The sequence below is a fragment of the Chlorocebus sabaeus genome, chromosome X (assembly GCF_047675955.1).
Source record: "Chlorocebus sabaeus isolate Y175 chromosome X, mChlSab1.0.hap1, whole genome shotgun sequence".
In the NCBI taxonomy this organism is placed as follows: Eukaryota; Metazoa; Chordata; class Mammalia; order Primates; family Cercopithecidae; genus Chlorocebus; species Chlorocebus sabaeus.
The window spans coordinates 43078722-43099331 of record NC_132933.1 but is presented as its reverse complement, the minus strand read 5'-3'; the positions used below and the strand labels follow the sequence as shown (position 1 = coordinate 43099331).

Genomic DNA, 20610 nt, shown 5'->3' with positions numbered 1-20610 from the left:
GAGCAAATGCAAAAGAACAGAAATCATAACAGTCTCTCAGACCACAGTGCAATCAAATTAGAACTCAGGATTAAGAAACTCACTCAAAACCGCACAACTACGTGGAAACTGAATAACTTGCTCCTGAATGACTACTGGGTACATAACGAAATTAAGGCAGAAATAAATAAGCTCTTGGTAACCAATGAGAACAAAGACACAACGTACCAGAATCCTTGGGACACAGCTAAAGCAGTGTTTACAGGGAAATTTATAGCACTAAATGCCCACAGGAGAAAGCAGGAAAGGTCTAAAATTGATACCCTAACATCACAATTAAAAGAACTAGAGAAGCAAGAGCAAACAAATTCAAAAGCTAGCAGAATACAAGAAATAACTAAGATCAGAGCAGAACTGAAGGACATAGAGACACGATAACCCCTTCAAAAAAAATCAGTGAATTCAGGAGCTGTTTTTTTGAAAAGATTAACAAAGTAGATAGATCACTAGCCAGACTAATAAAGAAGAAAAGAGATAAGGATCAAATAGACACAATAAAAAATAATAAAAGGGAGATCACCACTGATCTCACAGAAATACAATCTAACATCAGAGAATACTATAAACACTTCTATGCAAATAAACTAGAAAGTCTAGAAGAAATGGATAAATTCCTGGACACATACACCCTCCCAAGACTGGAAACCATCATTGTCAGTGAACTAACACAGGAACAGAAAACCAAACACCGCATGTTCTCACTCACAAGTAGGAGTTGAACAATGAGAATACATGGACACAGAGAGGGGAACATTACACGCCAGGGCCTGTCGGGGGGTGGGGGCCTAGGGGAGGGATAGCATTAGGAGAAATACCTAATGTAGATACCTTGGGGGTATATCTAGCTGTAAAATAGGGGGAAGGGAAAAAAGGCTTATGCCCCTGAGGTTATAGATTGACACACACACAAAAAACACAAACATAATAAAAAGTCAAAACAACAGCTAAAATTCTTTGGAAATCTGTAAGTTAAGTACTAAACATATAATCATTATAAAATAAATATCCAATGCAAACCCAACAAAGTAGCATCACTGTCCAAAGGAAGCATTCCTGGAGGTTGTTACTCCTCACACATTATACTGGCTCTCACTTCACTAGCACAGGGCAGTCTTCCAGCTCTCCACAACCACTCCCTCTGCAAGCATGGCTCACTGCCTAGGAGTCTTAGTTACCTTGTCACAAAGAGAGCCTAGCTACTCTAATTATATTGTAAGCTCCTGGATTTGTACAGGTTTCCCTTACCGTAAGACATAAAACTTGCACATCATGGGTGCTCTACAAATTTTGCTTGGTTTGAGGTGGTAAGACTCCTCCTTTACATATACAGAATTGTAAATTAGAGCAATAATATAAAAAATGGTTGCAAGATTTGTTTCTATAGAAACCTTCAAAATATCAGAACTACCAAATGTGTTTTCTTAAGAAAATTTGGTACAATAAAATTAATAGGTATCCTTTCAAAGGCCTATGCAAGAATACTGAATAAAATAATCATAGGTCAATGCTCCAACAAAAGTGAAATGCTAGCCAGTAAGTTTCATACAGAAAAAAAATCTCCAAAATAGTTTCGGTCAAGAAAGTCACCAAAAATCTCTCCTCTCTTTTAAGATGTTATGCCTCTTTATATGCTGGGTTAATCATCTTTGTCATCTCTGTATCATCTGTGTTAATCAGGAGGAACAAGAGGGCCCACAAGTACGAACTCATCTACAACTTGACACCCTAAGCTTGTGACTCTTTGAATGAGAATTTCGCTTTTTTAAATTATGGCTTGACTTGGGCAAATATTTAAGGTAATCAGCAAACATAGGGCACAAACCAACTGCTGGGGCAGAGGGAGGCAGCTCTGAGTTATTCCAGTTAGGTAACATTTTTCTATAGAACATTATACAAGTCATAATCCATACTGGGATAAAACTAAGCATTGACTACTAATTTTCTAAATAAACACTAAGAAATAAATGTAGTCATAAAACAATTTGGACACTTGTCTGAAATTGTTTCACTACTCAATGTTAGGCTATTACAGTATATTAGCATTAAAATACATGTTTATAATCTGTTATTTGAAATGGTTCTTTCTAGTAATATGTACAATAGCAACCGCCCTGTCATTTTCACTGAATTTCAGAGCTTCTCTTCCTTTCAGAAAATACAAATCAACGTCTGTACCAAAGGAACCATCTAAATTGTTTTGTGGTACTAGCTGTTCATTTTCACTGCATTATATGAATGTTGCTCAAAACTGGGTGACCCCAGAAGATAGCTGGAAATGTTAATTCCTTTGTTAATGTAAATTACTACAATGAGAACTGGACTCTTTGCCTCCAGGAAACTTCCCTGTCACTTAGCTTTGAGAGTCTGGGCAAGTCAAAGAAGCCAAGGTGTCACAGGGCATTCTTACACACACTGCAGATGACCCTTTGGATACTGTTACACCAACCTAAGAGTTTCATAGTTAGGACATCATTCAACTACAATGTAAAAACAACTCTTGTAAATTGGAATCATATTCACAAAACATCTGGAAAATTCCCCAAAGGAGAAAAGATTACCCAAAAGTATTGCTAAATAGACGGAAGATGCTGACGTTTATCATAATCAAAATTCAGTGAGTTTCCATTGTACTAGACAAATCAACAGATGTGTTGTTTACCTTTAAAGATGCCTGGAATCTATTTTAATTCAGCCTTGAAACCCAGACATTCTTAGGTAATAAGAACAGATATTTAAATTCCATAACAACCGCCCAATGTTTACAAACATTTATTTCTTTATAGATTTCTCATCCACAAAATGTATTTTTGGTTAGAAAGAAGTTTGAGGGTTCAGTTGTATTTTCTAAGCTTTGCTTTGTGGCATGGCCTAAGAGAAAATAATGGTATCAAGGGTCTTTTCCCACTATTTTATTTATTATAATTTTAAATAAAATATTAAATAAGATACAATGTATAATAATATATTACTGTATTTCACTCTCACTACCATATCCTGAAAGCAAACAATTTTTAATAAATTCTTAATTTTAAAAAATCTTCAACATTCAAATTCAGAAAAAAGATAATGTAGGATTAATTCAAAATTACTTTCACATTAAAAATGACTCTTTAACAATGTGTCAAACATGCTTCTTGTCTTGTGTGCCTATCACTTTTCATCTTATCATCTTCCCCCTGCCCCCATCATCTAAGAAGGAACCTTTGAAGCCATCTTCAACTCTTCCCTTTAGCTTACTTTCCACATAATAGTCTCATCTTGTTCAGTTACTACCTTGTCTCTGTTATATGTTTCTTTACATCCCTCCTGTTACTAACCTAATTCAGGCCTCTACCATCTTTCATTTGGAATATTTAAGATTAGCTTCATAACTGTTTGGTCTCTAATCTCTATCCTTTCCATTCCACCCTATATATTAATACAAGCAGCCCGAGTCAGCAATGTGACTCGGGCTGCTTGTATATATATCTCTTCTCATATATATTTCTCTGTCTCCTTACATTTGGCTCAGGAAGTTTTCGGGATGCATAATGAATATCTTCTCCATATCCCCACTTTTGAATGTTGAAATTGAGTCATATATGTCCGTAGAGGTTCAGCTTACTGTCGGTAAAACCTTCCCCAATCTATCCAACTAGAGCTAATTTCTCCCACTTCCAGTAGCATTGTTTCTACATCTAATGCAACACTTATTACATTCTTCCTTATAGTTATTTTGTATACATGCCTTCCCTCAAAAGACATCACTCAGCTCTTGAGCACAGACATTATGTATTGCTGATCTTTGTAGCTGCATAGTACCTAGTGCAGTACCATGGTCAGAGTTAAGTGCTCGATAAATGTGGAATTGAACTGACTAAACCTTATGTCAGCCTGATATAAATGAGAAGGAAGACTGTCAGGATTTATAATAAGTTATGTATTTAACTACAGCTGTGTTGTTATAATTGCTACATATTTAGAGAAAACACTGAATGTATCTTTCAATCAAGCTTTGAAACTATAGTGACTATTCTAAGTTTGAATTATCTTATGTAAAACAGCAAGAATGCTCAAATCTGTAGGACATACTGCCAGTGAAAAAAGACCTTTTACAGTAGATTCAGCTGTACAAGTTCAACCAATAAACCACAAAGGCCATATTTTTTTTTGAAACCCAGAATATAAAGAGGGCAATAGTAAGCATATTAATGAAAACTAGCTAGGAGACACTGGATAGAGTGCGTTAGTTCTGAATCCGTCACTGCTCCTTGCAGCTGGATTTGGATCTTCTCCCACTGAAGGGCTGAGTAGATGTGATCCCACTTAATTTCCAAGTCTGACAAAATCACAACTTGGAAGTAGCCTCACTACTGGCAATTGTTAAGCACAGTAAATCCCTTCTCCTTCTGTAACCCCCTCTAATGTCCTGCATTCACAACTCTTTTATACCAGATGTTTTGTTGAAATTAACACATTCCTATCAAATGCATATCAAAAGGACTTTTCTCCCTACTGCAATGGAGCTTTATTATATTGAGCATTCCATTTAACCTCCAAACTGTTTATTTGTTACATAGACACTTATTGTATAGTATTTATTGCAGGGGGAATGACAAGGGAAGCTGGGCTTAGCATAGGGTGGGATCCATTCAGGAGCAAATATTCCCACAGTTAATGATAGCAAACAAAAGCCCACAGAAGACACATCTCAAAAGGACTTTTTAAAATTTGCTAAATACAAAATCTCCCAATCCCTTGCCCAAATCTTCTTCTTTGTGAAAAAGAGGTGAGGTACTGTTTTGTTTGTTGAATGCAAGTTTTATTTTTGTATCAACACAGCATCTCTAGGTAGTTTCATGCATTAGCAGAATCAAGCATAATTCACTAGATAATAAATGGCAGGATGTGAAGCTATGACCTGGGATTGCTCACCTGAAACTCTGGTCCTCCCAAAGTTTTCAGCCATCACAGAAAGATCATTTCTGACAAGCCATCACTCACTCACTAAACCTTTGTAGGACCAGGAACTACAACCAAAACTTCACAGAAATGACCATCTCTCTCTTGTAGGGTTTTAAAAATAATACATGGACAGTAGTGCTACTGTGAATAAAATGCCCTTCATAAAAGAATTCTAATAAGCAGCCCTCATGGCACCTCTTCTTATAAAGTGATTGTAAGTTGCAATTGCCTGCTAGAGGTAATACATAGGATGTTAAATAGCATCCCCATTTCTTTTCCCCAGGCTATTTCTGTGTGTCATCTCATTTGTACAATTAGTATATCTAGATTCTTCCATGGGAGCACAGCTTAAACTTGTATTTCAATTGTTTCATTTTTATAATAGCACAACTTAATAGGTGTGACTAGAATACCTAAATATCCCGTAAGAATTGAGTGTTCCTATCCTTCATTAAATGAAAACTGATCCAGTCATAAAACAAGTAAGTAAAAATTTCCTTGATTTAAAACTACAAATAGAAAACAAAATGCAGATACATCTTGCCATTCCTAAAAAGTAAATCACCTTTGCAAATTAATTTTATTTTCCTATGACTTATACTTTCAGAGATGCTTTAATCTTCATTTCTCACTTCCTTTGCATAGGCTGTGGCTCCTAACACTTTCTTTAATTATCTTACCCAGCTAGTAAACAAATACTTCAGTATACTAGGGGAAATGACTCTCTTATTCAAACATTTATTTTGCTCTATGCCTATTCCCTCATGGCTACTTAGGGGATGCAAATATGTGAAAAATATAGTTCAGGTCTTCAAGGGACTACCAATCTAAGTAGGAAAGACAATCATGTAAGAAACTACATTGGAAGGCAAGATAAAGCAAGTGCTGTAACAGAGGTACCAGTAATGTATTATGAACACACAAGGGAAGAAACAGTAACTCTGGGGAGTTAGGAGACATCATTGGGTGAGTCCTTTGGGAAATAGAAGAAATCTGCAGTGTAAAAGTGTAGAGCCATGAGCATTTACTAGTTTATTTGCTTTGAAATTTTTTAACTTTTTGGAAGGTTTTGTTAGTCTTGAACTTAAAATGGGCTACACTTTAGGCAAGACACAGAACAGTAGCAATCAACTCTAACTTTCAGCTACTTAGCAGAATTTCTGCTTTACCATGTCCCATTACTCTTTCCTCCCACTTCTCTGGCTTATGACAAAAATGACACTTAAATACACTGTATGGCATCACTGATATCTCAAAGACTAAAAATGTTACTAATTTCTGGGCTAGCATGTACAGCCCTTTGCTGGTTTCTCTTCAACTACATCATTAATTTGCCATTTTGCCATGATCAGGTATGTGGGACTTGAATATGTGAAATAAAAACTTCTTACTGTGGCAAAAATCTTTGAAAACCTATTAGGAAACACATGACATGGGCTGGGCATGATAGCTCACTCCTGTAATCCCAGCACTTTAGGAGGCCATGCCAGGTAGATAGCTTGAGCATAGGAGCTCAAGACCACTTTGGGCAACATGGTGAAACCCCGTCTCTACACAAAATACAAAAATTGGACATGTGTGGCGGCTTGCACCTGTAATTCCAGCACGTTGGGAGGCCCAGGTGGGTGGATCACTTGAGCCCAGGAGTTGAAGACCAGCCTGGACAACATGGTGAAGCTCTATCTCTACAAAAAATACAAAAATTAGCCAGGTGTGGTGGCTTGCGCCTATAATCCCAGCTACTCGGGTGGCTGAGTTAGGAGAACCACCTCAGCCCTGGAGGCAGAGGTTGCAGTGTACCCAGTGGGCACCACTGCACTCCAGCCTAGGCTACAGGAGTGAAACCCTGTCTCAAAAAAAAAAAAAAAAAAAAAAGGTAAAGAAAGAAGCACGTGTGACATGGACAATGTCCCAACCAACCCGGCTATTAATTTATTAATTTCATTATTATTAACAGGCAGTATATGAAAACAAGTTTGAAAGGTATTGTCACTGTCAAATTTAAAAACACCTATCCTGATAACAGTTTCCAATAATACTTGTTTCAGACAAAAGTTTTTAAATGGTTCAGGAGCAAAACAGAAGATAATGAATGATGCCTATGATTCTAAAGTTTTCACTATTGTTTGTCACAAAATTTTAAAAGGATGCATCATAAAATACTTGTATACTATAGAAAGCACATTCTAAAAATCTTCTTTGCCTTTCAAATACTGATATCCTCAAATCCCAGCTGCGGTAAGAAAAAGACACAATCTGAGGCTGGCCGTGGTGGCTCATACCTGAAATCCCAGCACTTTTTGAGGCTGAGTTGGGTAGATCACTTGAGCCTAGAGTTTGAGACCTGCCTGGGCAACATGGCAAAACCCTGTCTCTACAAAAATTATAAAAATTTTGCTGGGTATAGTGGTGTGCACCTGTAGTACTAGCTACTTGGGTGGCTGAGGTGAGAGAATTGCTTAAGCCCAGGAGGTTGAGGCTGCAAGGGTGACAGAGCGAGAGCCTGTCTCAAAAAAAAAAAGAAAAAAAAATACAATCTGGATAATTTTATTGTTTTTTAAAACCTTAGTATTGTAAGAAATCTAAGTTCAATAAGATGGACACAGTCCATGACTACATACTTTCAATTCCTTCCTGATACCAGTCATGGATATATTTGTCCGCCATTTATATAACTGTTTTATGATAATTTGTTCTATCAAAAACTGCCCCTAAGGAACTTCAAATTGCAAAAATTAAAACTAAGACAATATATTTGGTCTTAATTACTTAGAAACTTGGAATTTGTTTCCTTAATTATAATTTCTAAGGAACTGACCCACTTCTTAACTCCTAAATGATGTCTACCTTTTGGCCAGTTGAAGAGAAGGGCAGAGTCAGGACTTTTATACAGTTCCTTTATGGTGAATCCTTCCCCCGAGGCTCTCTAGTCGGCAGTGGATTTCAGAGTTGTGTCTGGCTAGAATCTAAGGGCTAAACTAGTATTCCATATAAATTTACTGATATTAAGTACAAATGTTGTACAGAAAGAGATCAATCACTTCTTGGCCTTTTGGTTAAGATCAAATGTAGAAAGAAATCAAAGTTTAGGGAGTATGTATCCCTGAGAAGGTGGTAAATTCTGATGGGACTATGGAAGTTCAGAATACCAAACTAAACTGGGAGGGTAGCTGTGAAGAAAAAAGGCATAGTAAGGGAGACAGTGCCTCAAGATTTTAAAAGGAAAGAGAACCCAAGAGAAGTTGAGACTGGAATTAATGGACTAGGGGTATAAGGGAGATTTTAGAAAACTGAGTTAAGAAACTGAGTTCCCAAATGAAGAGAAAGGTTATTCAGTGATTTTGTTGCTGCTGTTGTTGTTGTTTTCCATAAGTGGACACCAGGGAATACCTGTTGAGTCAGTGAAACAAATGTCCATAAGAAGCTTTCACCAGGGAAGGGGGAGTGATATTACTGGAAGGAAGCAGTATTGCACAGTGGTTGGGAGCACAGGCTTTGGAGTTAGATAGAATCAGGTTATATATTAGCTGTCATTCAGCAAATTACTTAACCATCTAAGACCTTGTTTTCCCTAACTGCAATATAAGTGAAATACTTTCACCTTCACAAGGTTGTTGGAAATATTAGACGAGGTAACTTATATAAAATACTTATGAGAGTTCCAGCACACACACACAAAACAGAAGTTACAAGTATGATTGGGACACATAACAAGCAGAGATATGTTTAAAGAAAAGGGAAATCTGGCTGGGCGCGATGGCTCACACCTGTAATCTCAGCACTTTGGGAGGCCAAGGTGGGTGGATCATGAGGTCAAAAGATCGAGACCATCCTTGCCAACACTGTGAAACCCCATCTCCACTGAAAATACAAAAATTAGCTGGGCATGGTGGTGCACGCCTGTAGTCCCAGCTACTTGGGAGGCTGAGGCAGGAGAATCGCTTGAACCTGGGAGGCGGAGGTTGCAGTGAGCCGAGATCATGCCACTGCACTCCAGGCTGGTGTCAGAGTGAGACTCTGTTAAGAAAAGAGAAGAGAAGAGAAGAGAAGAGAAGAGAAGAGAAGAGAAGAGAAGAGAAGAGAAGAGAAGAGATGAGAAGAGAAAAGGGAAATCTAAGATAATAAACTTAAGGTGTTGCTTTGAGTTTCTCTAACTCTGATATTCTGTTATTCTTGCAGTTGAATAGTTCTAAGGGTATTCTTCATTTTATGGAAGTATGCCTAAACTTGACACAAGGAAGATAACTCAAGAATAAATTTTTTTTTTTTTTTTTTGAGACGCAGTCTCGCTCTGTCACGCAGGCTGGAGTGAGTGGCGCGATCTGATCTCCGCTCACTGCAAGCTCCGCCCCCGGGTTCACACCATTCTCCTGCCTCAGCCTCCCGAGTAGCTGGGACTATAGGCGCCGCCACCATGCCCGGCTAATTTTTTGTATTTTTAGTAGAGACAGGGTTTCACCATGTTAGCCAGGATGGTCTCGATCTCCTGACCTCGTGATCCACCCGCCTTGGCCTCCCAAAGTGCTGGGATTACAGGCGTGAGCCACCGCGCCCAGCAAGAATAAATCTTTACATTACAAAATCATTATTTCATTACAGGGTTCCTTGAAATTGTATGCTTCCTAACTAAAACTAATAAATTCATATACTTTTATGGGTACTTTTTCATTTTTTAAACATCAAGTCACATATAATATGGGTACTTTCTATTCTGGAATTTGTAAAGATAGTCCAAGGCAATGTCAGGAGACCTGTGTTCTAACTCTAGTTCCAACTCTGTGTCATTGTTGGGATCACTAAAAGATCTAGCACCAGGTCTATCTCGGAATCTCTGGGCTCTAGGGTTCAGCCAACTCCAGAAGTCTAAGGCAGACTGTGAGAGTTGTGCAGCAGTAGCTTCAAAGGTTTCAATAATAAGGAAGAGTTAAAATTTGTATGGGTGGGTGGATGGGACTCAGTTGTAAAGCTGTGTTATCTTACTAGTCCTAAACTCCTAAAGACTCATTACCGGAGGGTTAAGTTTAACCACTGCTGGTTAATGCAGCTTTCTATAAAGAATAAAGTACTAATTGCAGGCAATCTTTGACTTCTAGCCCTTCAACTAAAACTGTGTGGTAACTGGAGTTATGGCAGTAGAGTTCAGAGGTGTTTGAAAATGAAATGGGCTACTTAACTGGAAGTGACTTCCAAGTCTACAGAGATGTTCAGATAGAAGCTAGATGCTCATTATTCAGGAGATTTTTAAGAGAGATTACAGTATCTGATAGGGGTTGGACTAGATGACTTAAAAGAATCTCTTCTAGCTCTATGGTTCCATGGCAGGAATCAATTCACATAGTGCATCTTCAATCACTTATAATGAGATCAACCTCATGTCAATTTGCTTTCTAAAGTGTTCTGTATAAGGATCCCTGTCCTCTGGCTCAGTCTAATTCCAAGTGGCCTTAAGCCACCCTTTGCACTATCAATCAACACTGGTAACTCTTACTTGCTCAAGTATGCTGACAGCAAGAAAAGGTGACAAATGTAAGCTAACACAAGCAAACAGAAAAGAAAGAGAATGGTTATCAGGATCGAGCAAAGTTGCTACAAAGCAATGAGACCGGTTTTTGTTAGTTTGCTTTGATGTTGCTTGGTAAACTACTGTGGAGCGCAATTTCAAAAGGGAGAGACAAACATAAAATTAATAATTATAATCCAGTGTGTTAAGTGTTATAATAGAGGCCTGAACTAAGTGCCGTGTGAACTCAGAGACTGACCAATTTTCCTGGGGACTGTCAAGGAAATCTCACAGAGGAAGCAATGAGCAAGTTGAGTCTTGAAGGATGAGTAGGAATTGACTGGGTGGAAATGGGGAGAGGCAAAGAAAAAAATGTGAAGCCAGAGAGACATGAAAGAATATATTTGGGAAGTGGTGAATAATTGTGCATAGCTGGAGTGTGAGGTTAGGTCCTTAAGTGCTATGCTTCTTAATAAAAATAGGTTTTCCTCTCTGGTAATAAGGAATAACAGGCACTGTTTTAAGGAGAGTGAGATAGATTTTTGTCAAGAAGGATAATTCTGGTGATTGGTGTAGAATGGCTTCAAAGGGAAGCAGGGAAACCAGTGAGCCAGAATAAGAACCCAGACAAAGGCAGTGGCAGTGAGGCTGAAGAGGATGGGGTGGATTCAAGAGATATCTGTGGGGCAGAACCAACAGGAAATATAGACTGATAGCGTTTTGCTCAATGATCACTTACATGTATGTGTGTATTTTTTAAAGAATTACATAAACAGATATGTGATGGTGACTGATTATGGGGTCACAGGTTTATTTACTGATGATGCTTGTTTCTTCTCATATTATAAAAATTCCTGCCTACCTACATGTGTCCAAGAGGAAAAGAAAAATTGAAATTGCTATAAATATATTTAAAATTTCATTTCTTGGCCATTCTCACTACTTAATTTCTTCCTGAAGTAGAAATATAAATATTTACTATACATGTACTACAATATAAATATTTACTACATACCTAGTATGTACAAGATACTTCATATACATATATATCCTAATCCTCACAACAAACTTACCAGTTTAGAATTATACCCATTTTACAGATGAGAAAACCAAGGCATTGCAGAACCTCAGTAGCTTCACTTGGGTCACAAAGCTAAGAATTGAGGGATTCACAACTAGAACCCAGATACGGCTACCTCTAAAGCCCATGCTCCTTCTACAACCTCATACTGCCTCTGTACTTAAAAAGCAAGTATCAAAACAAAAATAAGTAAAATGAAAAAGCAGCCAGGTGTGGTGGCTCACACCTGTAATCCCAACACTTAGAGAAGCAGAGGCGGGAGGATCGTTTGAGCCCAGGAGTTCATGACTAGCCTGGGTAACATAGTGAGACTCTGTTCCCCACAAAAAGAAAAGAGAAAAATATCACTATTATAAAAATGACTGCATCATTATAATAGTCTATTTTTGTGAGTATTTAAAAGTGTTCATGATAAAATGAGTTTTAAAAGGGAATTTTAATGTCAAACCACTCACACACACAAAAATACATTCAATATGCACTCAATGAAAACTGTAAGAAACCAGCCACAAAAAGACCAAATAATTTCACATCTAGGTAAAGTAGTAAGACAAAGAATCATACTTTATAATCCACTATTCCTAAATGCTGATAAAAACAAGACTTTTAAAAATAATATTTTCTGAATGCCTACTATGTACCACACACTGTTGTAGGCTTTGGGGAATATTACAGCAGTCCTTGCCCTCATGGAACTTACATTCGCATTAAGAGAGACTCACAAATATACAAGTGAATTTAGAGTATGCCAGGTGGTGATAAGTGCTATGAAGAAAAATGAAGCAGGGTAAACAGGCAGGGAGAGCCAGATATCAAATGTAGGCCTTGCTATTTTACATACATGTCACTGATAATGGTATCATTTGAATAGAGACCTGAAGGGAGTGAGGAAGCCAAGCTTCATGTCTATCTAGTAGAAGACTGTTGCAAGCAAAGAAAATTCAAGTGCAAAGGCCCTAGCGGGGGACCATGCATGGTGGGTTCAAAGGAAAACAAGGAAACCGGCCTGGCTAAGGCCAAGAGAATGAATGGAGGTGGGAAGAGGGGAGTACGAGATGAGGTGAGAGGGGCAAGCTGAGCATGGTGGCATTCATTGCAGAACATTAACTTTCCTCTGAGTGAAATATATGTGTTTTAAATACTTTGGCTTTTATTCTAGGTAAGAAAGGTAGACACAGGAAAGCTTCTCATCTCAGATATAAGGATTGACACCCACTGAGGAGAGTTCAGTCATGCCAATGGGTGTGTTTGTGCCATTTTGGCTAATGGGGTAAATGTGCTGCTCTGGGCAATAATAAAGCCTATGAAGAGGAGGCTGCAACAGTATGAGAGGGTACATATTTTTAGACAATAGCTACCACATAGTGAGCTGATCTGTGAGGCACGGGAACATCTCAATACACAATAGATGACAAATGTAAAATGTAGCCTTTTTAAAAAATATGTACTTTTAAAAAGAACAATTACATTTTATAACATGTATTTACAAACCCATGAATTTAACATAGTCATCCTTTTACCACTGAAATATTTAAGAGTTGCTTCAGCTGAAATCCAGTATCATCTGAGATGACTCCTATTCCTAGCCACTACTCTTCATTAGAGGCAGAAAGAAAGCTTCCCTTTTGACCATACCATTTTCAGGCCTGCTGAAGTCCAACCTGTGTTGTCAGTTCTACCGCCACTCCAAAGACTTTTTCTCTAATGTCACAATGACACTCTTCAGAGAGTTTGTGAAGAAAACTTAGCATCTAAAAATATTCTTTTTTCTTTTAGATTCAAAGCAATTATTATTATAATTAACTATTCATGAGATAGCTACGTTTTGGGTAGTCTCTTTTTTTCCCTAAAACTTTATTTCAAAGTTATTCACCTCACCGTTAATAAGGTGTTATGATTAGTGCTCTGTGCCAGTATTACCAGGCCTGCCCACTGCCAGCAATGGTCTTTGAGATAACCCATTTCCTGGCACTCAAAAGTTAAATTACTCTCTTCGAAACATACTGATCTCCCCAACACTTGCAAAAGGATTACATGCACCATTTTGCCACCATTCTTTAAATCAGAACTTACATTATTAATCTACATCAGTACATGTTAAAATGAAGTCATTTTAACAAATTATGACTGTACAAATCAAAATACTACTAGTTAGTATTAGACAAGAGTATCTTACAAACACTACATTAAACTACATTACATATTACCTTGCAATCTGAAACATTACATTTCATATTTTTGCATGTTTATTTTAAATAACTAAAATTTCACAGAATTTAACAGCAAATAAAGTTTAAAAATTTTAGTTATGTACATAGTTTCAACTATATTTTACAATCTATAAAGATCATGTCATAGTTCATCACCAAAAAGATCTATAAAACTTCTTATCTATCCTGTGTGATAGTTTTTATTTGGTGATGCTGTTTTTTAAGGTAAAAGTTTGAGAAAATGCTACTCTCAGATCTTGAAGTAGAATACTTCTAATCAGACTATGTAAAGACCTGGGTTGTACCTTATTTTCATTGAACAGATACAAAAAAAAGAAAAGAACTGTGTTATACCATGAATTTAGGTTGTCAGTCTATAAGTTGAATTTACAACACTGAAGCATCAGAAGTAAACTTCCCTTCCATTTAAAATTTTTAAGAAGGCAATTAGAAAAATGTTTCATTTAATCTTTAAAATAAGGTGCAAAGAAGGACTGCAACAACAAACTTCCTCATCCACACCTCCAATAACATCTCAATGTTGTTAAGCATAATCTACTGTGAACTGATTCAGGAGCACACCTGGAGCTATATTCACAGCTCCCAAATGTACCATGTTTTCTATACCAGAGGCCTGCTCAATGGCAATGTCTGTCTGTTCAGAAGTCACTACAATAACTTTTGTCACTGCTGGCCTGGACTTAAAGCAACATTCCAGATTCCAGAACCAGTGTTTTATTGTCCCAACTCTTTTCTTCCTCTTCAGGATTTGTCAATTTTAGAAAAAGGGCATGTCTGTCTTGCTACTTTCAAAGGGTTTGTGCATATCACATTTTAAGACCACATTGTTTTGGGTACTTTTAATGTAGCACATTTCATATGCTGAAATGATGCTAAAACTTGGGTTTGGTACTGATTCGCCCACATGCTCTGTCTGAGCCCCACTGTAATCAGCGCCTGGGATCCAGGGTACAGTCTTTGATGTGGAACAAAACAAAGAGAACTGGTCCAAATAGGAATTGAACCCATGATCTCATTAGCAGTACAAGTCTAACCAGCAGTGTACAGTTGTTTACTGTTCTTCATATGCAACACAGCTCCACTTATTTCAAAGGCTTAGAATACTTCTCCAGGCTTAGCTAGGAGGCAACTAATGGTCATCTTAGAAGAATGGTTTAGGTTAAAAGCAGCCTGCAGAACTTAAAAGAGATTCTCTTTCCTGCCATCCTCAGTGAAGTGACTACAGTTGGAACCTTTTAAATCAGCTTTGCAGAACATATAAAGTAGTCCTGAAGATAGTTGGGTATAGCAACAAGAAGTTGAGTTCTGGGCAATCCCTTTAATTAAAGCTTCTAAGAATTTATTTTATGGCCTTTTCTAACTTTCTCTTTCACTACTAGCAAAGATACAAAAGTTAGCATTTCCATGTAGAAATAAAAAAGCAGAGTGTTAAAAATGGAGACAATAACATGCTAATCTAATTTGAACAAGTCAGTAGTTTCAGTGTGTATATTTCCAGGATAATTTTTTGAGCTGAAGTAAAATTAATAAAAATGAGTTTTCTGAACATGAGACCAAGTGTAAATCTGTACCTTATGAATCCAAATGTATTTGCTTCACTTTTAGATTTTAAATATACTGAAAAGTACACTGCACATTTGATATTAACAATAATTAGAGCTTCATTCTCAAAAGAATGTATTAAATACAGTCATGTATTGCTTAAGGGCAGGGATTCATTCTGAGAAATGCATCATTAAAAATTTCATTGTTGTGTGAACATCATAGAGTGTACTTACACAAACCTAGATGGTATAGTCTACAACACACCTAGGCTATATGATATAGCCTATTGCTCCTAGGCTACAAAGCTGTACAGCATGTTACTATACTGTGTAATGTAGGCAACTGTAATACAATCGTATTTGTGCACCTAAATATAGAAATGGTAGAGTAAAATTACAGTATTATAATTTTATGGGACCACTGCTGTATATGCAGTCCACTGTTGACCAAAACGTCATTATGCGGTACATGACTATACTGTTTTCCATCTTTAGAATTTCCTAGCATCTGTGAAATTCTATTCCAATAGAAAATTTTTTAAATGTTACAATTTGTCCATGTCTATTTTGTTATATAAATATAGATATATTTTATTTCTTTTGTTAACAAGAAGTAAATCAGATAACGTAGTTCTTTAGGACAGGACTTTTATGTTGCAAGTTTGTTCTTTATTTAAAAATTGAGAGAGAATGTAAGAAAAACTAGAGTTGTTTCTAAGAAAAATGTATTTATACTGGGCGCGGTAGCTCAAACCTGTAATCCCAGCACTTTGGGAGGCCAAGACGGGCGGATCACAAGGTCAGGAGATCGAGACCATCCTGGCTAACATGGTGAAACTGTCTCTACTAAAAAAAAATTACAAAAAATTAGCCGGGCAAGGTGGCGGGCGCCTGTAGTCCCAGCTATTCCGGAGGCTGAGGCAGGAGAATGGCATAAACCTGGGATGCAGAGCTTTGCAGTGGGCTGAGATCCGGCCACTGCACTCCAGCTCAGGGCGACAGAGCAAGACTCCATCTCAAAAAAAAAAAAAAAAGAAAAGAAAAATATATTTATGATGCAAGATAAAGGACTTATGATGCAATAAGTGTTCAGCATTTAAAGATCAACAAATTATTATCAATGATGAAAAGTAAGTTTTTTCCAAAAACTGCTACTTTGGATAACCACATTTAAGGCAGTTTAAAGTTTGAGAGAAGGGGAAAGATCACAGAGAAGGGCTTCATTTCTTTTGCCTTCTACTTTTAAAAAGTATTTCTCATGCTCATAAGATCATAACTAAAATTTTAATATTCAATTGCTACACCAAAACCTCAACTTTCAATTATTTAAAAGTACTTAAATTCCTAACATTGTCCCCATAAAAGTGGTAAAAGCATACGATTTGCATGATAATCACCTTGAGTTACATCAAAGCATAACCATCTTATTCTTCCAGAACACTAAGATACAAATCTGTCCTCCTGTTCATTCAGGTCCTAATGACTCAAATACTTTAGACACTTATAAGTAAGCCCAATATTTATTATGTAAATATTCAGACAAAAGAAATATATTTTTAATGTCTACAGTATAATTTTAGGCCACATCTAATGTAACAATTTCATACAATATTTGTGTTCTAACTTAGCTTTACCATTTCAGTCGTTCATCTGAGAAAATGAAGACTATCGCAGACAATGACTCACAGGAAAGGAGAGAGATATCAGTTTACTGTACTAAAACAAAATATGAATTCACTTTAACAAGACAAGAGGAAAGTGAAATAACTTTTAATTTTCTTCATTTGCCAAGCATCAGAGCTATAATCCAACTTGGTTCTAGCTAATGTTTGGTAAATTCCGTGTGTGTGTGTGCATGTGCATGCACGCTCTTTTACGAGTCCTCTATTTCAAAGGCTTTTTCTTCTATGACAAGATCATTTTCCCCTTTAAAATATGTATTACAAATTTCTTAAAATATAAGTACCCAACACCTTGTATATGGTTGCTTTGATAATAATGATTTATACACATCCCTGTAAATTTGACCTTTTTGGCCCATGTAGGATAAAAACAAGCCAGAAAGTGGTACATATTGTTTTGCTTTTATAGAAAGTGAACTAGGGATGAACCAAATAAAATAATTTCATAGTTATCTTTAAATACATTTTAGCTTTTATAACAGATACAGAGTAGTAATCATCCAGTATCACCTCCTCTGCTTCTTGAGAAAAACTATTTTCTACCTAGGACTACAATTATTTCGATAACTTATTATCTCTCCTAATATATCATAAACTCCTAAGGCAAAATTAAGACAAGATTTGCAGAATGAACTGTTCAAACATGATTAAAAGGGGAAACAGCCTCGAAGGATCAGAGAGGTATTAAACTTTACAGACAGATGTAAGAACAGGGTAAATTTCTTGCAGTTCACTCTCTCCCTATCAAACTTAAGAACCAAGAGCCCTGGTGCTGAAAAAGCCCATTTTCAGCTTCTCTCAACACCACCTTTTCACAGATGGCCTTTTCTGCCGCAGGCATTTTGCCTGTGGCTCTTAATCAAAGCAGGAGGGAGATTCCAACTGCAAACTCTGAAGATCTGAAAGATGTGATAAGGAATTAGAATCTGATATACTCACTACACTTAATTCCTATGGCAATAGGTGCTATATGAATTCAAACAATTCTCTACAATTCAGGAGCCATTACCCATTCTGCAAATGGTTCCTGCTGTTTAGTTTCCATTCTGCTGGGAATTTTGTGGCTACATCTCTGCACATTAGCACAATCTTGGGATAATGAAGGAGTGCATTAACCTCATGGCTAAAATGAGGATTCCAGATTTGTGCAGATATTTCACCATGCTTCCCTATGGATGATTTTGAGTAAAGAGCATACAACAACCTAGGTTCCAAACTGTACCTTAAATTAAGTGCTTATAAAATCTGACAAATGTTTCTCATTTTGTAATTAATATACTGAAACTATCAAATTAGGTATAAGTTTTAGGACTCAGGCCATCATCTGTTCTATAAAAAGGCAAAAAATGTAGGTTGTAAATTAAACTAATTAATTTTGCATTGTTTGTGATACACCTAATTTATTTCCCCAAAATGCATACTTTAGCCAGGAGTCTTGCCACAACCACTTGCCAAAAATTGTTTGGCCTTAACATCTCCAGAATGAGCTTCCATAACAATAATGTACAGTCAGAGGTGATTCGTACAGCTTTTCTTTTCATAAGAAAAATCAATCTGGGTGATGCTACCATAAAGACTAATATTAAATGAGAGGGAGGAGGAACTTGTTTAATCTAATTATTCACAATAAGCCTAGAGTGGTTACCCAAATAATCAAGAATAAAAATGATCACAAGACGGTCTACCATGACAGGGGAAAATATTATGCTGCTTATAATGGCTTTAAACTCATACTGCTTTAGAAAAATGCCAGATTACAACACCAAAATATAAAAGCAAATCCAGTTTACAATGAATCTAGTCACCCACAAGTACCCAATCTAGCTAGAACCTTTGAAAGTAATAAAGTAGGTTTGTTAGCTATTTTCAATATCTCAAAAAATCTAATGCAAAGAACATCTGTATCATGCAAGCAATCAATCCCCCCCGCCCAAACTCCCCTGACACACAACCCCACTAACCCACACAGAACAAAATAAAACTCCAAAACAAAACACAGCACATCACCTTTAATGTGGTCCCACTGTTCCCTAGAAAGGGCTAAACTTTCATTGCTAATTTCTCAGAATTAAGTAGTTCAACAAAAGTGGCATAGTTCACAATCAAGCTCTAGAACTGCCAGCACTAATTATTTCACTGCCAAGAGGTCTAAGTACAACAAAGTAAAGGAGAAAAAAAGTCTTTTTTTAAGTGTGGTGACAGGCCACATTCCTGTTTTGCAGAATAAGAATATATCTATTAATTACTTATGTGTTCTGGAAGAATTACTGCCAACTTGAATTTACATAAAGAAATAGATCTGCATTTTGCTGGGAAATTTATTAGACAAAATTTTAAGGAATCTTTTTTGACTGAGATGTTTATATTCATCTATCTTAGTGTTAATTCTCCTCTTTATAAAAGTGTGTTTTCTAAGTACTAAAATTGGGGAAATAAATCTGCCTCTGCTTTCTAATGTATAAAAGCCATAAACAATACTGGAAATTATCTCCTTCAGCTCGGACAAAGAATATTTCTACTTTGAAGTCTTCAGCAATGATAAATAGGGTAATTTGTGGACTTTATCACCAAATTCTATGGATAGACTTTTATCAATAATTCTGAGCTCTCCATCCTGCTTCGTATTTTCTATAATCTTTCCTGCTTTTACCCAGATCCTTCAAGGTCAGGGAAAGAATAGTCTATTTATAATAGTTCCATGTACTTCTCACAAACTTTGCATTACCTACACAGATACTATGTTTTTTCACAATTGAGAAGAAATCCTCAGCCTCTTTATAAGATTTTATTTCAATCTAAAATCAAACTTTCAATTAAGAGAACATATAACTTGACTATGACAAGTACTTTACATTTAAAAGATTATGTTTATATATATATATTTAAAAACCTTAATTCAGGATAGGCATTTCATTTTAAAAATACCTGGTCATATTTGAACATACAACATGACTATGACAAGTACTTTAATGATAAGTACTTTAATTTTTAAAGTTTTAATAATTTTATTAAAATTAAAATTAAATTTTATTAAAATTAAAAGTTTATAATTTTATTTATAAATAAAAACTTAATTCAGGATAGGCATTTCATTTTTAAAATACCTGGTCATATTTTTAAGAAAGGTTTTAGAGTTAAGGTACTACACACAAGCTAGATCATTGTCTTCTATAAACTGGTTAACTTTTAAGAGGAAAAACGGTACTCAGACAGATATTTTGTACACCTATGTTCATTGCAGCATTATTCACAACAGCCAAAAGGTAGAAGCCACCCACCCAAACATCCACCAATGGATGAAAGGATAAACAAAATGTGGTATATACATACAATGGAATATTCAGCCTTAAAAAGAAGGTAAATTGACACACACTACCACATGGATGAACCTTGAAGACATTATGCTAAGTGAAATAAGCTAGTCACAAAATGACTATCATATGATTCCACTGATATGAGGTACCTAGAGTAGTCAAATTCATAGCAACACAAAAAAGAGTGGTGGTTGCCAGGGCCTGGAGGAGGAAGAATGTGGAGTTCATGTTTAATGGGTACAGAGTTTGAGTTGGGGAAGACGAAAAACGTTCTG

At 36.5% G+C, this 20610-nt stretch overlaps 1 protein-coding gene across 2 annotated transcripts in view; it reads right to left on the bottom strand.

The window, feature by feature from the left end:
• AMMECR1 (AMMECR nuclear protein 1) overlaps positions 1–20610 on the bottom strand; it is a 132899-nt gene that overhangs the window by 46024 nt on the left and 66265 nt on the right. The window lies entirely within an intron of this gene.